The sequence below is a fragment of the Nuphar pumila genome, chromosome 1, assembly GCF_984573655.1.
Source record: "Nuphar pumila chromosome 1, dmNupPumi1.hap1.1, whole genome shotgun sequence".
Taxonomy (NCBI): Eukaryota; Viridiplantae; Streptophyta; class Magnoliopsida; order Nymphaeales; family Nymphaeaceae; genus Nuphar; species Nuphar pumila.
This window is the reverse complement of record NC_143249.1, coordinates 122,032,790-122,056,484: the sequence shown is the minus strand read 5'-3', so window position 1 is coordinate 122,056,484 and position 23,695 is coordinate 122,032,790. Positions and strand designations below refer to the sequence as shown.

The following is a 23,695-nucleotide window of genomic DNA, read 5'->3' as shown; positions in this document are numbered from 1 at the left end:
AAAGATATTTTCTGAAGAAACTTTGAGAAATCATTGATAAAAGTATTTTTGTGCCTTATAGAACTTAGATGAAATAAATTTGCCTCATATCCTTGACTATGGCCACAGATATGGATTGAATATATCTCATTTGATTCTAAAAGATTGAAATATGCAATGATTTTAAAAATAGCCTAAGAGTGTAGGCTGATTGTGGCTTAAAGGAAGATGATAAATCTAGATCTCATTCGTATTCTCACTATGGCCATAAATACAAACTCAATCAAGTTTACCAACTCCCTAGAAGCTAGTGCACGTGCCATTCGTGTAGACCATGGTGAGTTTGAATATGCATGAATCATCATTCATCACAGATTGACATTATTATAAAATTAAACTATATGCACATACAAACCCTAATCTAAGCAGAAATTTAAATTCTTATTCCAAATTTATTTATAATTTACATCACTAATTGAATTTAAATAAAGAAAAATACAGCTTTGAATATCTCTGCAAAACTAGAAAACTTATTAGTGAAGATATGTTGGTTTTTCTGGATTTATCCAGTAATATCTAGAAATTACTAGATTTATTCAGATATAAGCCTTTTTCATGTTTTTCCTTATATAAAAATAATAAAAAATAATGTAAAATTAAAGAAATAATAAAAATAAATAACTTTAAAATTTAAAATTTGGAGAAAATTGAAAAAAATACTCTTGAAAACAAGACTATGGCCTTGAAATCAGGGTTTTCAAAAAATATTTTGGTAAAATCTTGGATTTAGGGATTAAATAAAAAAAATAACCACAAAATCGAGTATGAAACACTCTTGTATGATTAAAAACATGAACAAATCCTAAAAATATAAACTTCTATGAAAAAATTGGAAATATCACAAAAAATCATGATTTTATCAGTGTTTCGCTTGAAACAGGACTTCGCAGGTACCCTATTTTGCAATTTGATTAATCCAAGCATCAAACAAATTCCAAACTTAATAGAAATCAATACATGCACTTTTGATAATCCTAAAATTAAACTGAAATCAAAAAAATCTATTTTTGACATTATCTCAATACGAGAATTGCATAAAAACCCTAAAATTTGTGATTTTGCTTGCGGGCACATACCTGTCACAGTGTCAAACCCAAATCAGAGATTAAATCACCATAGAAATTCATAAAATTTTACAGAGAGATATTAGACAAAAAAACAAAGATTTTCTTTTTTATAGATCAGAAAAATCATCTCCGATTAGGGAGATATTGTTCCGGTAATATATGCTTGAATTTAACAAATATAAAATATGTTAAAACATGTACTTCCGGTTTTGGGTACAGAGAAAAATAGCAAACTAAATTCAACAATTCTGAAATTTTAGCCGTGAGTACCAGACATATAGAAAAAGATTTTCCTTTTTACAGATCGTCAATCAGATCTCTGATTAGTGAGATACAATTGACATAAGTCGACTTAGGGATTAAACAAGATATAACGAGTTATGAGAAATCAATCTTACCTTCTGACAGAGGAAAAATAGCAGACCGAAACAAAAAAATATAAGAAAAATACAACAAATAATAGATATCAATACAAAGCTACTGCCATTTACGAATCATAAATCAGATCTTGGATGATAGAAATATTGCATCTGCACGTTACACATGAATCTCAATAACGATTTCAAGGGTCAGGAATTTTTTTGACAGGGTTCTCGAACTCAAAACCATTTGATTTTTTACAGAGAGTTACTAACAAATCCATAAACCAACTATAAAAAAATCAGATTTTTCTAACGAAGATTTATACATAAAATAATATAATTTTTACAGCTTCAGGATCGAAATACATGAATATCTAATAAAACACTAAGATCCCTAATTTAAACATGGAATTTAATGAAAAAAAATATGTAAACAACATAACGAAATTGGATTTGATGCTGGAACATATAAAATAAACACTAATATAATAAAAAAAACAAAAAAACCAAGGGAATCCATGGTTTGATTTAATTTACCCTTTGAAAAGAGGGATTTAGCCCATTTAACGGGCAAATTTCATCTTTTATTGGTCAAAAACATAAAAAAACAGCATTCTAAATGATTCTAATGCATTAGAATCCTGAAAACTCCATTAAACAGAGTTAAATCATCATCTTGAACCGATTTTGAGGTTTTTGAATGAAAACCATGGTCGAATCCAATGAAGGAGGGGCAACAATGATGAAAACTATGGAAAAAACAATAAAAATAACAATAAAATTAATGGAATAAAGGAGAAGAAGTTTACATTGGTGTTGTAGCTTCAATAGAGGAAGGAGAGGGTACTGGGAGGAGAGAGAAGCTCCAAGAAGAGGAAGAGAGAGGAATAGGGGTCGACCCTCCTCTTGCTTCTTTAAATAGAAAAAAATTAGGTTTAATTAGGGAGAGTTCTAGTTTAATTAGAACTCTTCCTAATTAAGCCTATGGGGGGCAATTTTTGCATAGAGTTTTAACCTAAGTGGACTCTAACCTAATTATCTTAGTTAACTCCTGACTAAACCCTAAAAAGTACAAATGTGGCGCCACCTAGTGTGGGCCCACATTGGGTTTTTAAAACTCTAATTTAAAACTTTAAAAATCAATAGTTAAAAACGTAAGTAAAAATGGATTTTCGAAATTGGTTTTGACTATTCTAAACCCCTAACCTAACTAGAACATTGACTAACCCTAGTCTAACCCTGACTTCTTCAAATGTGGCGCAACCCAGAGTGGGCCTCATTTGATTTTTCAAAAACGATTTTAAAACTTGAAAATGAGAGATTTTAAAAGGGGTTTGAAGTTAGAGTGAGAATTGAAAGTTTTTGAAATAACACAGTCCTGACTTAATCAAAACTCCTCCAGATATGGCGCCAACTGAGTGGGCCCCACATCGAAGTTTTGAAAAAGTCGAAATAAAGACTAAAAATGAATTTAAAATGGGGTTAAAATCAACAGATGAAATTCATAGATTTTGAAAAAAGAGTCCTAAGCGAATTGAAACTCTTGACCAGAATCCTGAACCAACTAAGACTCCAAGATTCAGGTTTTTGAAGATCAAACGAAAAGGTTTTTGAAGGATTTTCTCAAAACTGGTGAAAATAAGTTGAAAAATGCAGTCAGGGTTCTAGTCCTACCTCAACTGAAACTCTGAAATAGAGTTCTGAATCAACCAAAACTCTGCAAAAATGAACTAATTTTTGAAAACAAGTGGAGAAATGACAATGAATATAGAAACAATAATCAGGATGGAGTCCTGATCGGATTAAGTTTCTGGGACAGAGTCTTGATCGAACTGAAACTCTAGCTTTTTGACATTTTTGAAAAATAGATGAAGGATTTTCCGAAAACCAATAAAGATAGCAACAAACAATGAAATCAGAACAGAGTTCTGATCCAACTGAGACTCTGGGGACAGAGTCCTAATTTGACTAGGACTCTCAGAAGTTTGAACAAACAAGAAGGTTTTAGAAGCTTTTGGTAAAAACAAATGAAAACAAGGTGAAAAAACAAAGATTTTCTTTTTTATAGATCAGAAAAATCATCTCCGATTAGGGAGATATTGTTCCGGTAATATATGCTTGAATTTAACAAATATAGAGTCCTGATCCAACTGGGACTCTGGGGACAGAGTCCTAGTTCGACTAAAACTCTTAGAGTTTTGGACTTTCTGAGAAAACAAATGAGAGGATTTTGAAAAACGGGTGAAAACAAGGTAAAAATTGAAGTCAGATCCAGAGACATGATCGGAATAGGACTCTGAAGAAGAGTCCTAATTTGACTAGAACTCTGAAATTTTTTTGGTTTTCCGAAAAGCAAATGATGAGATTTTAAAAAGAACTTTTGAAAACAAGTGAAAATGAAGCAAGAAAATGAACTTAGCATAGAGTCCTGATTTGATCAGAACTCTAGGATAGAGTCCTAGAATTTTGAAACTCTGTGATAAAATTATAACCATTTTGGTTTCTGAAGAGATAAACAGAGAAATTTTTAGAAGATTCTCTCGAAATTGAAGTCAGGGTCAGAGTCCTGATCCAACTGGAACTCTGGAAAAAGAGTTCTGGTTCAACTAAAACTCTGAGTTTTTGACTCATTTCGAAAGATTTTGAAAGAATTGATTGAAAACAAGTAAAATAGCAATGAAAGATAGAGTCCTAATTCGACTGATACCCTGAAGTAGAGCTCCAGTCTAATTGAAACTCTAAATTTTTTATCAGAATGAAAGATTTTGACAAAATTTTGTTGAAAACAAGTGAAAATAGAGATAAAAATCAGAGTCCTAGTCCGACTGAAACTCCGTAATAGAGTCCTAATTCAACTAAGACTCTAAGATTTTGGCTCTTTTGAAAGTCAGATGAGAAGATTTTCAAAAATAAGTGAAGAACAGGAGTAAATGATGAAATCGGGATAGAGTCCTAGTCCGACTGAAACTTTGAAAAAGAGTCTTGATCCAGCTAGAACTCTAGAATTTTGGCTAAAACGAAAGTTTTTGAAAGGTTTTCTCAAAAGCATGTAAAAATGACAGTAAAAGGTAGAGTCCTGACCCAACTGAAACTCTTGAAAAAGAGTCTTAATCCGACTGAGGCTCTGAGATTTTGGTCATAATGACAGAAATGGATAAAGTATAAGACTATATCTGGTTTAAAATCAAAATGAAGTTTTGACAAGGTTTAAAAAGATGAAAAGACAGAGTCCTGATTCAACTAGGACTTTGAAATTTTTGAGATATTTGATAAATAAAGGAATCCAGAAGTGTCACCACCTAGATGGGTCTTATCTGAAAATTGAAATCAATTAAAATTGAGTTTAAAACGAATCCAGATCATTTTTTGAGAAAATATAAGATCTTGGGGGTTGGCAAATAACAAAATGTCGATTCAAAACCCAGGTTTTGAAATTGATTTTGAAAGATGAGTTTTTAAAATCAAATCTGAATTAGAAGAATTTGAAAAACAGAAATGCTGAATCTCGATAATGAGATATAATGACATGCAATGCAATGAAGTGATATGCCAAATGCATGAAGTGATATGCAATGACAAATGAAATGTAAACCCTGGACGAGGGACTTGGAATCTCGAACCCCTGGCAGAGACAAAGAATTTGAAGATTCTCATATGAGGATAAGAACTGATAATTGAGATTTGAGCCAAAATGAGGATTGAATCTTGATTGCAGGATGGAGTATTGAAATTTTCATAAAATTTGGGCTGTGAACAGCCCTGACTCAGATTTTAACTAGCTGGTTCCCTGAAGACTGCAGAGAGTGGGTCCCAGTGGCTGGAGGTGGGTGTTTGTGAATGAGGGTGAAAATTTGGGGTGTTTACAAAACGCCAAGCGTCCAAGTCCGTGCTGATGTCGTGCGAACCTAGAAAGGCTAGTATAAGGTCCCATGTGCTACTGTGCACTAATAGGACCAAAACTGGGTACTAATGACACACTTAATTGCTCATGCATACCACTAAACCTCATAATACCATCCTGGGCCGTTGTGGGCTCGGGCTTGAGGATATGATGAGCCAATGCAGCCCGGGGCAGTTGCTATGCCGGATGATACAGTAGCAATATGGCTGCTGCTTCTGGCGGCCGGCACATCATGGTTGTGTTTTCTCTCATATGTGGTGATGAGAGACTTGAGGTCGTGGGAGGCTTTCTTCCACATGCTTCCTGACCGAGCACCCTGGACTGGTACATTTGTAGTAGCTCCTGCAAACATTTTAGGCTCAAGAAATGAATGAGACCAGTTTGATTGCTTTTTTGGATTGAAAAAGAGAAGAAACAACTAGTTCCAACTATTCCTCAAAGAATTCCAAAGTCCTGCTTTAACTTCTAGATGTCTGAGAGGAAGATGCACTCATAGAACATCAAGCCTACAACGGAGAGCAGAAATCAGCTAGATTTAAGCTTCTACTATAACATCAAAACTTCACCATTCATTGCAATTGCCATTCTGGCACTGCTTAATTAGCAGAACAAGCTTAGGAAGAGTGGCAAGAGAATGAAGCAAGAGAGAAGGGGGGAGGAAGAAATGATCATAACAGCAGCCAAATTAGCCTAAATATGTTTGGATCAGGCATCACCATGTATGTCAAGATAGTGAATTAGACATCGTTTGATACGCTCCTCTGCTGACCATCACATAAGATGCAACAGTCACTGCCTTAACAACAATTTCTTAATATCCTAAAATCCTATCGAGCCATGGAAGGAACCAAAGTACCTCGGATTTGGATTCCCTTTAACCACTTTCTGGCCATACTTGCGCCAACGATATCCATCATCAAGGATGTCAACTTCACTGGTTGTCTGAACTACAACTCTTGGTTCACGAATGGCTCTGGATGTCACGCCGGTATCCATCAAACATCCATCTTTTTTCTTGCAAAAACAGAAAGATGCTGGCAATCAGATGTGGGAGAGACAAGGGCAGATACTCTGATATTCGTGATCGTAGTAATTGATAGGAGATCTACGCACATCACACCGAGAGATATTCACCTTCTCTTGGATTCAAACTCGTCTTCTTCATCATCGGCCCCCATTGACATGCTGCCATTTCTCCACATATCATCATCATCGCCATTAGACAAGGTGGATGAAATTTCTGGAGCATCAGTCAACTCAAGGTGACAGAAGCTCGATGTCTGTTGATCACAGAAATCAGTAACAATGGAAGTAGGAGATGCCATTTCCAAGGAATCAGCCTTCCAATCCTGGCCACCTGCAGTAGTTTCTAGTTGGTTGCTGCTCCATACTGTCTGAATGTCTACACTATCATGTAACCCCTGGCTTTGGTGCCTCTCAGGTGCTGCATCTTCAAATGTGGGCATGGATGCAGCCAGCGATCGACAGCTTGGAGGAGGTTTGGGGTGATTGTTAACACCCTTGTAGATAATTTCAGTAATATGCCCATCACCAGAGCGCTCAATCTTCTTCCTCACTTGACAATTTGTGTGGGTACATTTGTAATAGCTTCGAGGATATTCACTGCTTTTTACCTGTTTCTGCCCATATTTCTTCCAGTTGTATCCATCCTCAGAGGGTACTCCAACGGCCGCAGGTGGAAGGAGCGATTGTTGTTCTCCATCCCCATCTGGTTGTTACTCAGTGGGAGGAGGTTGGTCAGTGCTATTAATACCAATAGAAGCTTGTGGATTAGGTATAGCATTTCTGCTGTTGTTTTCTCCAGATGGTACAGCAAGAGGATCTGCTCGATTATATGGCTCGTGTTGAAGCTGTCCCTCTGTTCGAGTTAGGGACTGAATTTTGGTAGCTGTAGCACTTTGAGGCACAACAGAGGCTTTGGGCTGAACTGCCGCTTCAACTCTGGACCGCGAAGGCTCTTGAGTGGTGAAAGAGACCTGTACAATGAGATGCAAACTTCCTAAAAAGTGTAAAACAATTTTCATGACGCATCTATAAGCAAAAAAAACAGTTGAACTTTATTATCAGCTGATGCGCAGGATTGTGAAGTTGTTACATCTGCCACCTGCAACATGATGTTGTATGTCTACCATGATAGATATCAGAAATCCAATTTACTAGACACGAGACTGAAGCATACTCATAATCAAATTCTATCCTATCTAGTATGGTTTCAACTAAAAGCATACCAATGTCCTGGATACCTTAATGCCAAAAAACAACTCCACAAGTCACAAGGAATCATTCTGGTGATTCCCGGCACCTTGTAGTGAATATTAGGAAAAAACAGTCAGTCGAGTGGAAACAGACTCGAAGCTGCAAACTGAATGTGTTGTATCAATGAGATGGAGCCTGTTTACAGTAACACATGTTGATAATGACCAAATTCCTAGCTCCATAAACGCGAACAATCCTCAAGTGGTAGATCCATTCTCAAGTTATGTTTTCTGTATCAGATCATAGAAAGCTTCCTCTTTAACTCGTCACTTAAAATTGAGAAAGCACAAAATAGTGGGGTCCCTCACCTGGTTTCCTGAGCTCTGGAAGCAGGACACAGGTCCTTCAGCATGAGGCTTGAAGGCAAACAACGAAACACTATCGTCTTCGCATGTCTGTTCATTGTTAGCACCAGTAGCAGTAGCAGCTTTTGTCGTGGCCAGGATCGTAGAATTGTTCCTTTGACTGTGCAACATTAATGGGAATGCACCAGTCGTTGGGGACTGTTGAGCCTGAAAACACAAGATTCAAACCTCCTGAACCGGAGATCTTAGCCGAATCTATAACATTGACCAGCATAAACTAAAAGCTAGCGGAACAAATTGTCTCAGAGATACAAGCTATCGTGAGACTCTCTATGAAGAAGGCAGTAGGAGGAACTGATAAAACTGCAGAGAAGAGTTACTGGTAGGCGCCAATGAAGTGCTCGCAAACCCGAAACCGATGTGTGCTGGTGAGAGTTTCATCTACTCCGCTGAGCCTAACAGATCAAGTTTCCTGATTACAACCATGTCTTCCACTAGAAGTGAGCTAGAGCTGGCTACAAAATTTCCAGATTTATTTTTTTTTTGTTTGCCCATCTCTCTCTCTCTCTCTCTCTTCGTTGGTAGTCATGACTCGCAAGAAAGTAACGAACTTAGCGACTAGAGGAAAACTTTTAAAAATTCTCGAAAATGTATTAATCTACCCATCAGAAGAAGCAAAGGCTAAATCCTCCGGATCAGCACCGCCACCACCAAGAGGAAAAATCAACGACAGATTGAGCAGAGCAGAAAAAGGAAAAAAGAAAAAAGAGAGGGTGTTTGGCTCTTGCCTGAGAATTGAAAAGGAAAACAGGACAATCGAGCAAGGTGGTGGGGCTAAGCCCCGGAGGGATGGTACGAACGAGCACCACCGGGTGCCAAGTTCCTTTCCATCCCTGCCATCATCAATTTTCGGACTGACCACCAACCAAGATACAGACGACGATGGAGGAGGAGGCTAAAGTCAGGACCTCCGCTAAAAGTTTCAGCGAGAAAATACTTTAGTTGAGTGTAGCGAAAGTCGTTTTGATCATGTTAAAAAGGGGCGCAGATCAGGTCATGCTGAACATAAGCGTTTTTGCTCATGCGGACATCGTGGCCGTCTGATTGCATTTTGGATGAATGCCACGTGGTTTTATTGACTTTTGAGCTTTGTAAAATGCAAATCGGATGGCCACGATGTCAGCATGAGCAAAAACGCTCATGTTCAGGATGACCTGATCCGCTTCCGTTAAAAAGTGATCATACTTACGCACTAATATAGATACGTGTTAAATGGGTTTTTCTTTTCTTTCAATGTTTTTTTCTTCAGTTCTGACCCCATAAATGTGGTGGGCATGATCGATTTACTAAAAATTCACACCTGGATCACGTATTTTTGATGAAAAAAATAATATTTGGAGCCTCAAAAATTTGCAGAGATTTTGGACTGTTGATTTTTTGGACGTTATAAAAACCCACCCATGTGTAGGAATCACACACTTCAAGAGCCAATCCCTATAAAATAAGTACATAGATCACATCTGTATGGTTTGTAATGCCTTAAAATTATATCAGAATTTTTTAGAATTTTTTTTAAATACCAACAACACAAGGAAATAATGTTTTTTTGAAATCCTATGCAACTTTGGCAACTCCACCTACACTGAATCTAAGCATTAACTTTCAAATTTAATATCATTTTATGCTTTAAATAATTCAAAGTTTATATTTGGATAATAAAAAGATAAAGCAATCCAAAATTGATGGTGGATTCCTCGGGAAACAAGAACGTGACTATCTGCCTAACACCGTCGAGCAATCTCTATCACTCCAGCCTAAGTGCTACTTGTAATATGTTAAAGTAGGGGCATCAAACCATAACCCTAGTAGGTTGCACCAATTACATAATGTAAAACCTGTAAATTTTTAAAGTTTTTAAATAAATAAATAATTAGCTTTACTTTCGAGTTAAAAGTGTGTTTCTATCCTTTAAATATTAATTTTGGTTGCTTTATACTTCTAATTATATATTTTGAACTAGTAAGGGTAAAATAGTAATTTTAAGAATTTTTTCAAACAAAATATTTAAATTATCATGAAAATTAATTGTTTCGAGGTGTTTCGAACTTAACAAGACATATTTTAAGGATTTTCACGATAAGTTCCTTAAAAGGTATTTTGGTCATAAAATTAATCACAGAAAATATTTTAATCGAATAAATTATTGTTTTAGAACCAAATTTTTGTCTAAAATGAGACTATTATTTGCCAAATAGACCTAGTTGTAGTTTTATTTTTTTTTATATATAGATCCTTTCTTTTTTTATCTTATTTTTTTTTCATCTAGGTTCCTTGGGTCGGGTTTGAACTGGACCCAAACTGGGTGACTTAGACTCCTGAGAGTCTTGCAGATCTTTATATTAAAGAGGTAGTTCGTTTGCATGGTGTACCTATGTTGATTATATTCGATCGTGATACTCACTTTACTCCATATTTTTGGACTAGTTTCAGCAAGCTTTGGGTATAAAGTTGAAGTTTAGTATAGTGTTTCACCCTCAGATGGATGGTCAGTCTGAGAGGACCATTCAGACCCTCAAGGATATACTTCGAGCATGCGTCTTAGATTAGTGAGGCGATTGGGATAGTCACGTGATTGTCACAGAGTTCACATATAATAATAGTTATCATGCGAGCATTGGCATGACACCATATGAGTCACTCTATAGGAGGCCATATAGATCACCTATTTACCGGGATGATGTCGGCAACCACAGTGTCGAGTCACATATGGTAGTTCAGCGTTATATAGATCTGGTGCAGCTTATTCATGATCGTTTGCGCACAGCACAGAGTCGTCAGAAGAGCTACGCTAATCATCAACGTAGGGAGCTTACTTTTGAGGTTGAGGACCTTCTGTTCGTTAAGATCTCTCCTACCAAGAGTGTTTTTCATTTCGGCAAGAAGGGTAAACTCAGTTCAAGGTATGTTGGTCCTTTCAGAGTCTTAGAAAGGATTGGCAAGGCAGCTTATCACGTAGAGTTACCACTGCAGTACCCCCAGTTTCACGATGTTTTTCACGTATTCATGCTCAAGAAGTATGTCCATGACCCTTCTCACGTCATTCAGTACGCGGATGTGGATATTCAGGAGGATCTATTTATTGTAGAGAGACTGATTCAAATTGTTGATAGGAAGGAACAAGTTCTGCGAACTAAGACCATTCTTTTTGTAAGGTTCTTTGGCAGCATCACAATACCGATGAGTGCACATGGGAACCCAAAACGGGTATGCGAGAGAAGTACCCTCAGTTATTTGTATCCGAGTAAAAAATTTGAGGATGAAATTTTTTTAAGAGGGGTAGGATGTAAAACCTGTAAAATTTTAAAGTTTTTAGATAAATAAATAATTAGCTTTACTTTAGAGTTAAAAGCGTGTTTCTACCCTTTAAATGTCAATTTTGGTTGCTTTATTCTAATTATATATTTCAGACTAGTAAGGGTAAAATAGTAATTTTAAGAATTTCTTCAGACAAAATATTTAAATTATCATGGAAATTAATTGTTTTGAGGTGTTTCGAACTTAACACGACACATTTTAAGGATTTTTAGGATAAATTCTTAAAAAAGTATTTTGGTCATAAAATTAATCATGAGAAATATTTTAATCGAATAAATTATTGTTTTAGAACCAAATTTTTGTCTAAAATGAGACTATTATTCGCCAAATAGACCTACATGTAGTTTTACTTTTACTTTATTTTTTTATATAGATCCTTTCTTTTTTATCTTATTTTTTCATCTAGGTTCCTTGGGTTGGGTCCAAACTGGACCTAAATCGGGTCTGATCCGAACCCAAATCCCCTTTTTCCTTTCTTATTATCGCATAAAGGGTTGGATGAGGCCGTTAAGGCACTCCCCTCCCTTCTTCTTCTCCTCCCTCTTCCCTCACTCCTCTCTATCGCCGACCCCTCTCTTCACCCTCTTCATTTTTTTCCCCCATTTCTGTGCCGGCCAACGGTTGACCGGGTGTCGCCGCCTTAACCCCCTCCTCCTCTTCCTCTTTTCCCCTTTCTTCCCCTTTCGTTCTCTTTTCTTCTCCCTGTTCGGGGGTCGATCGGAGACCAACCTCTCCCTGCAGCGAATCGACGTCGCTGACTACCATTGCCATCAGTCCTTCTCGTCGGACGCTTCTACCACAACGTCGGGAGCCCCGACTATTGCCAAGTAACCTTTTTTGTCTCTCTCTTGCTCTGTGCTTTATGGGTGGGGTTCCTTAAAATGGGGTGGGGTTTGTGCATTGGGGGAAACAACGCCTCTTTTCTCTTCGATTTTGGGAACCAGGGTGGTTCTCTGCAACCCTTACTAATTTTCTTCTCAATCTGAACAATGTAGTTTCAATTTTCAAAGTTCATCTTGTTGATGCATCCCATCCATAATCATAGGCATGCTTTATAGTTGCTGCATGTTTTTGTTTTATGTCTCGACATACTGCCTTGCGCTATGTGGATACTGGAAATCGCTGGGATTGGGATGCCCGCCCTTTCTGCCTTATAGCATTTTTTTTCTATGCTCTGTGTTGCCTGGGTCATTGACTTCGTGACCAGCACATCTTGCTTTTTCTTCTTTTTCTTCATTTTCTTGAAATCACAATCCCAATTTTATTGTAAGTTAGTCTTTATATTTTATTTGATGTTCCAAAAATTGAGGTTTTCTTGTGTTAATCGAACAGGGTGATTCAGATTCTGGTTGGGACATAAATCAGATTTGGGTATCAAGTTTAAAATTGTTTAGGTCTGAATTGTTTTGCTTAAAATAATGCCAATGTGCATCCTTTTTAATTTCAACCATGGATTATGTATTGTTTACGTATTATTCTAGCCAATTTCTATTCTTGTCATTACCTCATTTTGCATGTCTGATTCTCAGCATTAGGAATCGTGCAGGGTTGCTGTCACATAACAGCAGGGGTACCCTTCACTCTGATAGCTCTTCCTCGTTATGGTTTCCTTATTTTGGATTTGGTTCCCATAGGTATGTAAAAAAAATTATTAGAATCGGGTGCCTCGATGTGTATGCCATCACTGGGGTGATGCACGGAGTAGCGTGCAGCCTGTGGTGTGCTATCCAATCTTGTTTTAGACTTGTTAGTATATTGTTTTGCGGTTTTTGCCAATCGAATTATCGATTTATGTTTTGATTTTTATCGCTCGTGTGCGAAAGCATATTTAGATAAAAGTTAGCATTGTTTGTACAACACTGTAGCACTCTCTCATTGTGATGAGATGACTAGCTATTTCATATTGCAGTTCTTCACGGGACTTTTGGTTTTTGAGTTTTGCTACCTCTTACATCGCAAAGGTAGGATTCCTAAACTAAATTAATAGAATGTAATTTTTGGTTTTTTGGTAGAAATCTAAAGTATTCTAGAAATATATCGAGTACGATTTATTGTGTATCTAAATTCATATTAGGATGTGGAATGCGCTTAGATTAAATTAGTAGTTTGTGATCGTTGCAATTTTTTTTTCTTTTTCATTTTTCTTCCTTTTCCTCTTTTTGAGAAGAAAAAGAAAGAAGAAAGAGAAATGAGAAAACCCTTTGCAAGGTCTCACTTGACCTATTTGAAAGAGATAGATTTTGAAATTTACTCGCCTCCGTTTTGAAATTTTGTGAGAAAAATAGAGAGACGAGATTCACTCGTCGGTACGAGGTTCAACTGTTCCTGACGCCTTTACCAGGGGTAATTGAACCAATGATCGAATTTATGCCTTTTGCTTTGCCTAAATGATTATTCTAAAATACTAAATGCACAAAGAATCATGCTTGTGCTATGATATTTCAATTTGAGGGATGTGTATGTTTTGCTTGGAAATGTTTCAGAAATTTGAAATTTTTAAGTGATTTTGAAAGAGGTTTTGAAAACATCCTTGAAGAAGTGGTTCAACAATTGAACCTGAAAGGATTGAAATTTGACTCAAACTTTAAAGTGGATTTGAGATTTGAAATCAGGAATTGAAAGTGAATATTTGAATTTGAAAATAGAATTGGGAAAATAAAAAATTGAATTTTGAAGTTGGGATTTGGAAATCGAGTTTGTTTCAGAAATGGAACTTGAAATGGAATCAGAATAAGACTTTGATTTGATTTTGGAATTTGATTTGATATTTGGAAATCGGAATTGAATTTGAAAATTGGATTAGAAATTCAAAGTAAATTTTGATTTGAAATTTCAAAGTGAATTTCAAAACTTTGACTTAGAATTGAATTGAAAATTAAAAAACTCAAAAATTGAATTTATAATAGAATTCAAAAATTTGAAATGAAAATAAAGAATTTGAATGAAATTTGAAGTTAAAATGTGAAATCCAAGAATATAAAGTTCAGAAATTGAAATTTGGAATTGGAAATAAAATTTAAAACTGAATGGAATTGAAAATAAAATGATAAATCTGAATTTATAAATGGAAGTTGAAAATGGTTTTGAATTTAGAAATGAAAACTATATTTTTGAAAGTTTATTTCAAATATCACTTGGAATTTTGAAAATAACTTGAAAATAATTTGAAAAGGATGATAAATCATGATGCAATTCTACCTTAAATGATGAATGCTTTAAAAGAATTAAAATTTGGAATTTAAAAGCAAATTTCATTCTTTAATAGAATTGAAATAAGATTAAATTGTAATGCATTCATGACTATGCTCACAAACATATTCTAATCTAATCTTAATTTGAATTCTAATAAAGAATAAAATAAAATTTTTTGCCTTTATAGGATTTAAAATAAAATTAATTTTTAATATATTCATGACTATGACCACTAATGTATCTTAAATTAATTTATATTTTAAATTCTGATAGAGGAAGAAAAGATGTTTAAAAAAATATAATGGAGATCAAATGTTATTCCATAAAAGATAAAAATCCTAAGTATTGTTCACATTTTGATTATGGCCATAAATGTGAATCATTTACTTAGGGTTATTTACCTCTTATTAGAATGGTGCACGTGTCATTCGTGTTATACCACAATGCTTCTTGAAGAATAAAATAAAATGAAATGCCATAGGAAGTTATGAGAATTTAAAGTACAACTATATGCTCATACATTCTATTCTAAACAGAAAAGTAAAAATTTTCATTAATATCAAATTATTACAATTGAAATTGGATATTGCAATTCCTAATCTAAGAAAAGAAATCAGCATCTTCCGGTCTTCCCTGCAAACACAAGATAACACAAGGCAAAAGAAATGCAAAATATAGAAGAAAATAGAAAATAGAAAATAGAAAATGATATGTTAAAACCATCATGCATATGATTATGCCTATACTACCATGGAAATGTATATATATGTGTGAAGATGCAATGCCTATGCACAAATGAAATGCATATGCCTAAGCGCTATGCTTATGCTAAATAAAGAAATGCATAGGCAAAGTTAGAAAAGGTATATATTTATGCCAATACAATGCATATGACAAAAATGCAACATATGTGATAAAATTTTCTGTACTCATGTGACCGTAATACATATGACAAAGGTACAATGCTTATGATGAGGTTGTTGTGCTTATGTAACTGCAATGTGTATGACAAGAATTCAATGCATATGATGAAGTTGCATATACAAATGGCTAAGTCATGCAAATTTCCAGGTCAATCCGCAGTAAAATGATACATTCCATGAGCAGCAACATTGGGAATTGCAGCAAATCAATTACAACAAACTGATTTCTGCAAACCTACTTCTGCCCAAAAAGTCACTGTGGTGACTGGATGCATAGGTAGCAAGTGATATGCGTAGGTAGTGTGCAGGAAACATATGTAATGTTGTGACTAAGTATATGATGTGCAATGATGATGCAGGGACTGGATCAATGAATCATGGTAGATAGCAAGTGAGCAAGTAAATTAGGTAAACAGCCAATGAACTAAGGAAAATCATAGGTGAATCAGTGAAGTGTCAAAGTGGCATACAGGTAATATGCAAAAGTATTGTGTTAGTGAATGTGCAAAAATGACACACAGGTAATATGCCAAGGGTACTGTGCTAGTGAATGTGAATGCCAAGTTCACAGGGGTTGCTGATATGCAAATGCCAAGTATACAGGTGCTGCTGATGTACAAATGCAATGAAATGTATGCAAGTATAGGAAATGAAGTGCAGTGTTGATATGCAAGTGCAGAAATGCCAGTGCAGAGGTGAGGCCTTGTAAGAAGTAGAATGTTGCAGCGTGGAATGCTGTGCAGGTGAAATTTGAATGAAGATGTTGTTTGCTGTGGAGTGCAGTACAACAAATCGAGATCCGATTTCAACTTGGTTTCGCAGCAAGTCATAATCTAATTGTGAATCAGCAGGGCATCCATTTTCAACTCAACAAAACACATGTTGCACCAGCCAATCAGAAACATGATTTCTCAGTGGCAAAGCGAGTGTTTCACATTAAATCCGAAATCTGATTTTGAATCAGATAAGCAAAATGTTTTACAGTAAATCAGAATACAGTGAATGTGATGGGGTGAGTGTGCACACAGTAGAGTGAGTGCAGTGAAGATGGTGAGGTGTCCATGGTGAGACAGAAGGAATACAGTGAGTGTGACAAAGTGCACACAGTGGACTGAATATAGATAAGGTGCATATCATGAAATGAATACCTTGAGTGGGATAAGGTGTATGCAGTGAAATAAAAGAGTGTAGTGAATGTAATAGGGTGTATACAGTGAGATGAGCTTAGTGATTGTACACATGGTGAATTGCACACAATCATAGCAAAACAAATCAATTTTTGTAAGACAACTGCACAGGTTGATAGCACATAACACAACAAGTTGGCTTTAAACAACAGTAGTGGATTCTTTCTTGGTTGAGTTCCCCGCATCACAAAATGCTTTGATATTCTCAAAAGGATGCACATTTTCTCAGTCAACTGCAAACTTTATAGATTGACAAAGCTTTATAGCTCTAACAGGCCAATAATTTCCTCTCAGCATAAGACCACGACTGAAGAAATCATAGTACCGAGGTGATATGATCATTGGAAGTGAACCACAAGAAAGGATATATTTCAAACTCACAAACCACGCATAGCCCTTGACATAGATCTTATATCTGTGATTGCACTGACTAGCTAATTTGGATTGCTCATAACCAGCTCTTGCCACTTCTTCCCAATTTTGACGCATAATTTGTGCTCCCCAACTGTAGAGTCATTACATTTTAGTAATTCTGCATGGACAGGAGATTGAACATCCGGATTCCCCTTTCAATATGCATTTGCTTGCTTCTTTTTCCAGTTTAGAGCCTGGGAACTTTTCTTGGTATTGCTGAATTCCTTGTTCCAAAGTCCTAAGTTTACCTATGGCCATCCCCAGAAAGACCAGTCTGAGAAAGGGATATAAAAAATGATCCTTGGTGATACAATATCAAAAGAGAGGAGGGGGGGGGGGGGAGGCTAGTGTGGGGACTGTATTGTTGCAGAGGGCTATATTCAATTCTCTAAGTTGCTTCAGGCTACATTCATGTTTCAACTCAATACATTGAGAACAATTGAACATAATCAAGTCAACTCAAAATATACACGATTAAGATGCATCAAGACTGAGCAATATCTATTTTACCAACTCTAACAACCTAGACACAGCTAAGTAACCTAATTTTTCTTCTGTTCGGCTCACTCTCCTGCTGTTTTCTAGCAACACTGTATACTATGAACAAAGCTCAGGTTTCCACCTGCCTGTTATAGTATATTTTTACCATACAAATGACTATGCAACCATTGATGAAGCAAACAGATGCAACATCCCTTTGGACAGGGGTTTTAACAGTTGTTATGGTAATATTGGAAAGGATCCCAAAGGAAGTCTGATGGAATCAACAGTCCATGATGAAGACAACAAAATAAACTGTGAGTTGGCTGATTTATCATCTATTTCCATACAACCATCAATTTATTTTATTTTTACAGGAAATGGAATGGGATGAGAGTGATGAACAGATGGTGAACCAATAATTTTAGAAATGCTACACAAGTGATTCTCTATAACTGCATATATGAATGAAGATCAACAACAGGAAATGAAGTTTAATTCTCATAAGGGAGCAGGATGTAAGGAAGATCAACAACATAATGAAGTAATAATGCATGCTAAAACAAAGATGAAATGTGTTGCAAACCTACACAATGAAACAATGAAACGCAGAAGTAAATGCGCCTAACAGAGTGCGTTAAAGAAGGAAAAGGCATAAACAGAAAGGAATGTAACACAACAAAGGAAATGCTGTGAAGAACAGGTGATTGATGCTATGAATCAAGCCATTGTGCAAACGTGAATGGAACAGAAATCTTATGCCAATGCTTATGAAAAACATAAAACGCAGGAAATGAATCTAGCATGGTAGATGCTGATGCAAACATCAGAATTTGGCATCAAATGATTCTATCAACAGATTGGTAACTGATTTTACAATGAATTAGTGTGTCCATCTACAATGAGCCAGAGCAACTAATCTTTGATGAAAGATCTCACGGTAGAATGCATTTGGTTTCACTGCAGAATGTACAATGATCTCACAGCGAAACATGCATCGGTTGTTGCCTTTATTATGATATCACTAGAAATTTTCACATCAGCCGAACAAAAAGGGCGATGCCATGATGAATCTCTTACAGAATTTCGCAATACCCCAAAAAAAAAGCAGGCATTATGCAAGAAAATATCAGTATTATACAACACATCTATTGTTGCTTTATATCAGAACCATGATACGATCGATGATGATGCTCAGGTCCGATAACACGACCAGATCAAAACGCATAAGTGATTTGATCTGCTGTGCAAACCAAGCTGAAGCAGAAAACGCAATTGATCTAATAAATTCTATATATGGAAATGCTGGTGAAAACAGAACTAGGCAAATTGCTTTGACAACAGCAATGTAATAACGAATTACAAAAGAACAGGGTGTTGAAGCATAGGCAACCTGGCAGTAACCATGAACAAAATGAAATCCAGGCCCTATTATAGTGTGTAGATCGATGTTTCTTATAGGCAGATCAATGCTACATCTTGTGCTTTCAATAAACAATGGAGAACGAAAGGAAATAGCAGAATGATGCAGATGAAATGAGATGAAACAAAGTAACACTATGCTACAGATGCAAATGACATGCTGAATGTAAATAACATGCGAATGAGAACCAAAAGAGAAACAAACTGATGTTGCAACATGCAGGTTGATGCTGCTATATGCATATCGACACTGCAAATTATGCTCCTAATGAATAAAGAACGAAAGCAAAGAAAGATAACTGATGTTATGCAAAATCAAAACAAAGAAGTGCTCGAAATGAAAATTTATATAAAAGTAAAGGGGGAGGGGGATGAATCTCACCGTGTATTGGTTGGGAATAGAGAAGTGCTTTCTCTCAATGGTGGATCGAGCTTCTTCACCACTAGAGACAGGAGAACCAGAGGAAAGGAGAAAAGAAAAGGGAAAAGAGAAGAATAAAGAAGAGGGAAGAGGGAAAATGGGAGCTACTCTGCAGAGACCCCCTGGTGCTTGATGGCAATGCTCGATGGATCAGAGACCCTCCCCTGCGTTCGTTTATAACGAAGGAGACCGTTACAGACATTTCAAGAGGGGTCCCTTGAATTTTAATATTTTAAAAAAGAGAGCTCCTTTACAAGTTTTTTCAAAAAGAGGGGTAAAAACTATTTTTTCTGATTTTTTTTTATGTTTTTGAAAAAAAACAAAAAAAAACCTAAAATACGAGAGAAATGTAAGGGATTTAGGAAATGGGATCCAGATGAGGTTTTTTGAAAGTTTTACGAACATATCAAATTCAATATTTTGAGGGTTTTACAAAAAGAAGGGTTTTTGAAACAGAGTTTAATTTTAAAAATTGGGTTTCAAAACGGATCTGGATCTGAGGTTTTGAGAAAAATATCGAGTTTGGATCTCGAATTGAGAAAATGATGAGATCGGATCTGGATAAAATATCTGAGCCAATACAGAGAATTGATTTTTGAAAAATAAAAGATCTGGGCTCAGAATTGAATATCAGATCTGGATCCAAGATTGGACCAAATATGGAAAATGAAATTGGATTTCGGATTTTCAACAAGGAACTAAATCCGAGAAATGAATAGAGATTGACCTAATTGCTAGAAGGTGGATGCCAGGGGCGAAAAGGGAATTTTTAAATTTTTTAAAAAATTGGGGTGTTCACATAGTTTAATCGTAATAGTAAAACCTGCTTAGAGATACATGTATATTGCACTATGATTTCTTATTGGCAGGTACAAAACAATGCAAAAGGAGGATAAGTGATACTAATTGTTAAGTATCACTTGCGGCTAGAAATGCCATGCGCAATGGAATGCAATGCATAAGAATGCAAATCAGGTAAATACCCATAGTAAGTATGTGGTGTAGCTTCACCATACACCATATTAATTTCGTTGTATGCAACACTTTTATGCTCACACACTTACTTAGTTGTGGATATCTAGGACTATTATGGTTGTAGTTTGGAGATCATATTGAGCATGATTTAAATGTATGGGAATAGAAGTGATCTTATTTTGTCATTGAAGATCATGCTTGTCATGATTTTAGTTAGTGAGATATGGAGTGTGTTTGCTGTAGGTACATATTTGTGCATGCATTGTGTCAATTGTATGAGTGTATAACCTGATATGGTTTAAGATGATTGCTTTGAATACTTGTGCAAATTGATAACTAAATGAAGCATATCATATGCATGAAGCATGTAACATGAGTGCATATCATAGAATGTATGTATCATGTGCAGGAGTGCGAATGCGTGTTAATGTATGTCATGTTGTGTGTGAATGATGTTGTGATATGTATTATGCATGAAACATGAAATCTTGTATGAAGTGTACATGCATAGTAACTTATGTGAGAAAATCATGCATAAAGTATGTTGAATGTGATTCATATATGAAAGCATATTAGAAATGAACCATACATGAGAACTTGTGTAGTTTAAATCATGACATGATAGGATCATGCATGAAAGTGAATATGATTATATTATGAGCATGCATGGGCGCATGTAAGATTAAGTCATGCATATGGCATAGATTGTTTTAATCATGCAAGATAGCATGAAATGTTGATATCATGCATGAGGACATGCAATGGTTATCCTGTGAGATGATAATACTTGGCTTTGACTTATGACTTAATAATAAAGATAACCCTCGACCATGGGTCCATTTGAGGCACCGGTGAAACCGGGATCTCTGAGATGGTTAGGTCTGTCCCGATCTCTTGTCCTCTCGGGAGAGGGAAGGATAGTACAAGCCTCATTAAACATTTTGTGCTTTCGAGGGCTGAAGGTGCCTCTTGTCCCCGTCCCACGGAGGTTAGGAGATAGGTCTACCAATGAGTCCTAGGTTATAACGCCCCAGATTTCTAAAACAATACTAAGTTGAAAATTCATGGAGTTCTTTTTGTTTGCTTTGTAGCGAAACTTAGAAAAGGTTTTAGCAGCGAAAATAGACAATAATGAGTCATTGGTTTTATAAAAACATCGGGCAAGTCACAGGTATGTGGTCAAGTACTCATTGACCACCAAGGTATTCTATTTATCAAAACAAGTTGTTTATTAAAAACATCACTGCTTGAAAAAGCAGTACTAGTTTTATAAAGAAAGTGATACAACACTATCTGAAGAAACCCTAAAACTTGATACTGCCTTGCTCCGCATATCGCATCATAGGTTCAATACCTGTATTCTCCATTAAATGGGGTCAGAACCATTGTTGGTCTGGTAAGAAGGCATTCAATCACATCAAGTATAACTCATGAAATACACATACCACTTACGGTCACAATTCACAATAATGATGCTCAAGTCTCCATGACTTAGTGTATATTGCGAAAGCCTCCTTAGGGCCATGATTAGAACATTACGCTCAAGTCTCCAAGACTTAGCGCATGTCACGTAAGCCTCTTCAAGGCCTTAATTGAAACATCAAATTCAAGTCTCAAAGACTTGGCACATTCGTATCCCACGAATCCAAGCAAGAGCTTCTTGAGCTTAGCTTAGTCGTGCAGATACAACATGGGTGTTTGCCCTATCAGTCCAGTAGTGTACCAATCTTAACACCTTTCTCAAGGTTATGCAAGACTTGTTAAAACAACGCACATTCATTTATATATTCAAACATCGTTGAACCTCGAACTAATGCAGTGTTTTGAAATTAACCGTTCACCCCCTGGTATGCGGGAGAAGCTTGAACTTCAGCATCAATGCGACATTCTGAGAATTTATTATTCTATGTATTTTAGATACCCTAGAGGGCTGACGACCCTGTCCATGATAGGATGGTAGAACTCATACCAAGGTAACCCTAACAGGCCGTTTTAGATGCATCCTCTACTGCAATAGTGGGGTTAAATCCTCAGATCTTAAGGATAACCCAACCTTTAAACCTCCCGAGTGACGGGAAGTCCCTTGAACTCTTTGGTTCATGATAAATATGTGTCACTTGCGGCTGTACAATTACCGTCTTCCACGATAAGCAATAGTCTTGAAGGGGTTCGATGGTCTAATCATTACTTGTGAGATATTCGAATGCCACTCGAGCAAATTGTGTGGTCTAGAAACTATCATTAAGTTTTATTTATATGCATGTCTGACTCTGGTCTCGGCATCTACGGCCATCATGAGCACTTCACCTCTTTCAGGTGGACAATGAACTCTGACACTCCGACCCTTACAAGTCTAGTTGTGCGCAACAATATTTCATATGAGCATGCATATGCCACGATCTTAACGGATCAACTGCTTGGCATATATAGCTGCAACGAGCACTAGAGCTAGTCAAGGCACAACAACTACTCTGGTGCACCGACCCTTATGAGTAGGGTGTCCCTACAGGTGAAGGTGAAACGAGCCATTCTTGCAGGGTTTCGATAACAGGTCATCATTGTGCCATTTAGGCAAGTCTTCTGCCAAATATTTCGACAACACATCCTCTGCTTGACGGAGGAAGCGGGATGACCCTTTCTACTTTATAGAAAGTACTTATCAGAATTTTCGCAGTACCTCCTCTATATGACAGAGTACATGCTACGCTCTTTCTAAGCTTTATTGAGCTTTTTCAGAAATTTTGGCAGCACATTCTCTCTTTGACGGAGAAAGTGTTGCGTTCTTTTAAGCTCGGTAACCATCTTTTTAGAAAATTTGGCAGTACTTCCTCTCTTTGATGGAGAAACACTATGCTTAACTTGGTGATGGATGCACACTATTGTGTGTACTTCACATCCATCGAGGTTCGTAGGAACCTTAGGCCTTAGCTAGGCCATGCGCAAATGACTTAGTTTTTTATGAAAAAATGGTTTTATGTAAAAGCAAAGCCTTTCCAATAGGGGTTTCTTTTGTCAATCAGAATCTTAATTGAGGAGCGACATATGGAATCACATTGGCAATAGGAGTTGATTTCCATTTGAACGCTCATTTATGAGCAATTATATGTAATATAAGAAGAAGCTTGTTCGATATAGCGCGACAGCATAAATAAAAACATATTTAATGTTTGGTGGGAGAAACCAAACTAAATAACTTGCAGAAAGCAAATACATATATATTTATAAAAAGCAGGAGCCTTGACATCGTTTGATGCGATGACAATCTTAAATGCATAAGCAAATTATAGAAAGCAGGAGCCTTGGTATTGTTTGATACGACGACAATCTTAAAAGCATAAGCAAATACATATATATG

General features: G+C 36.3%; 2 pseudogenes; both read right to left on the bottom strand.

The window, feature by feature from the left end:
* Positions 1 to 5,466: 5,466 nt before the first annotated feature.
* On the bottom strand, positions 5,467 to 8,122 carry LOC149849139 (putative WRKY transcription factor 2; annotated as a pseudogene).
* An 8,731-nt stretch (positions 8,123 to 16,853) lies between these two features.
* LOC149849138 (uncharacterized) lies at positions 16,854 to 22,525 on the bottom strand (annotated as a pseudogene).
* Positions 22,526 to 23,695: the final 1,170 nt, after the last annotated feature.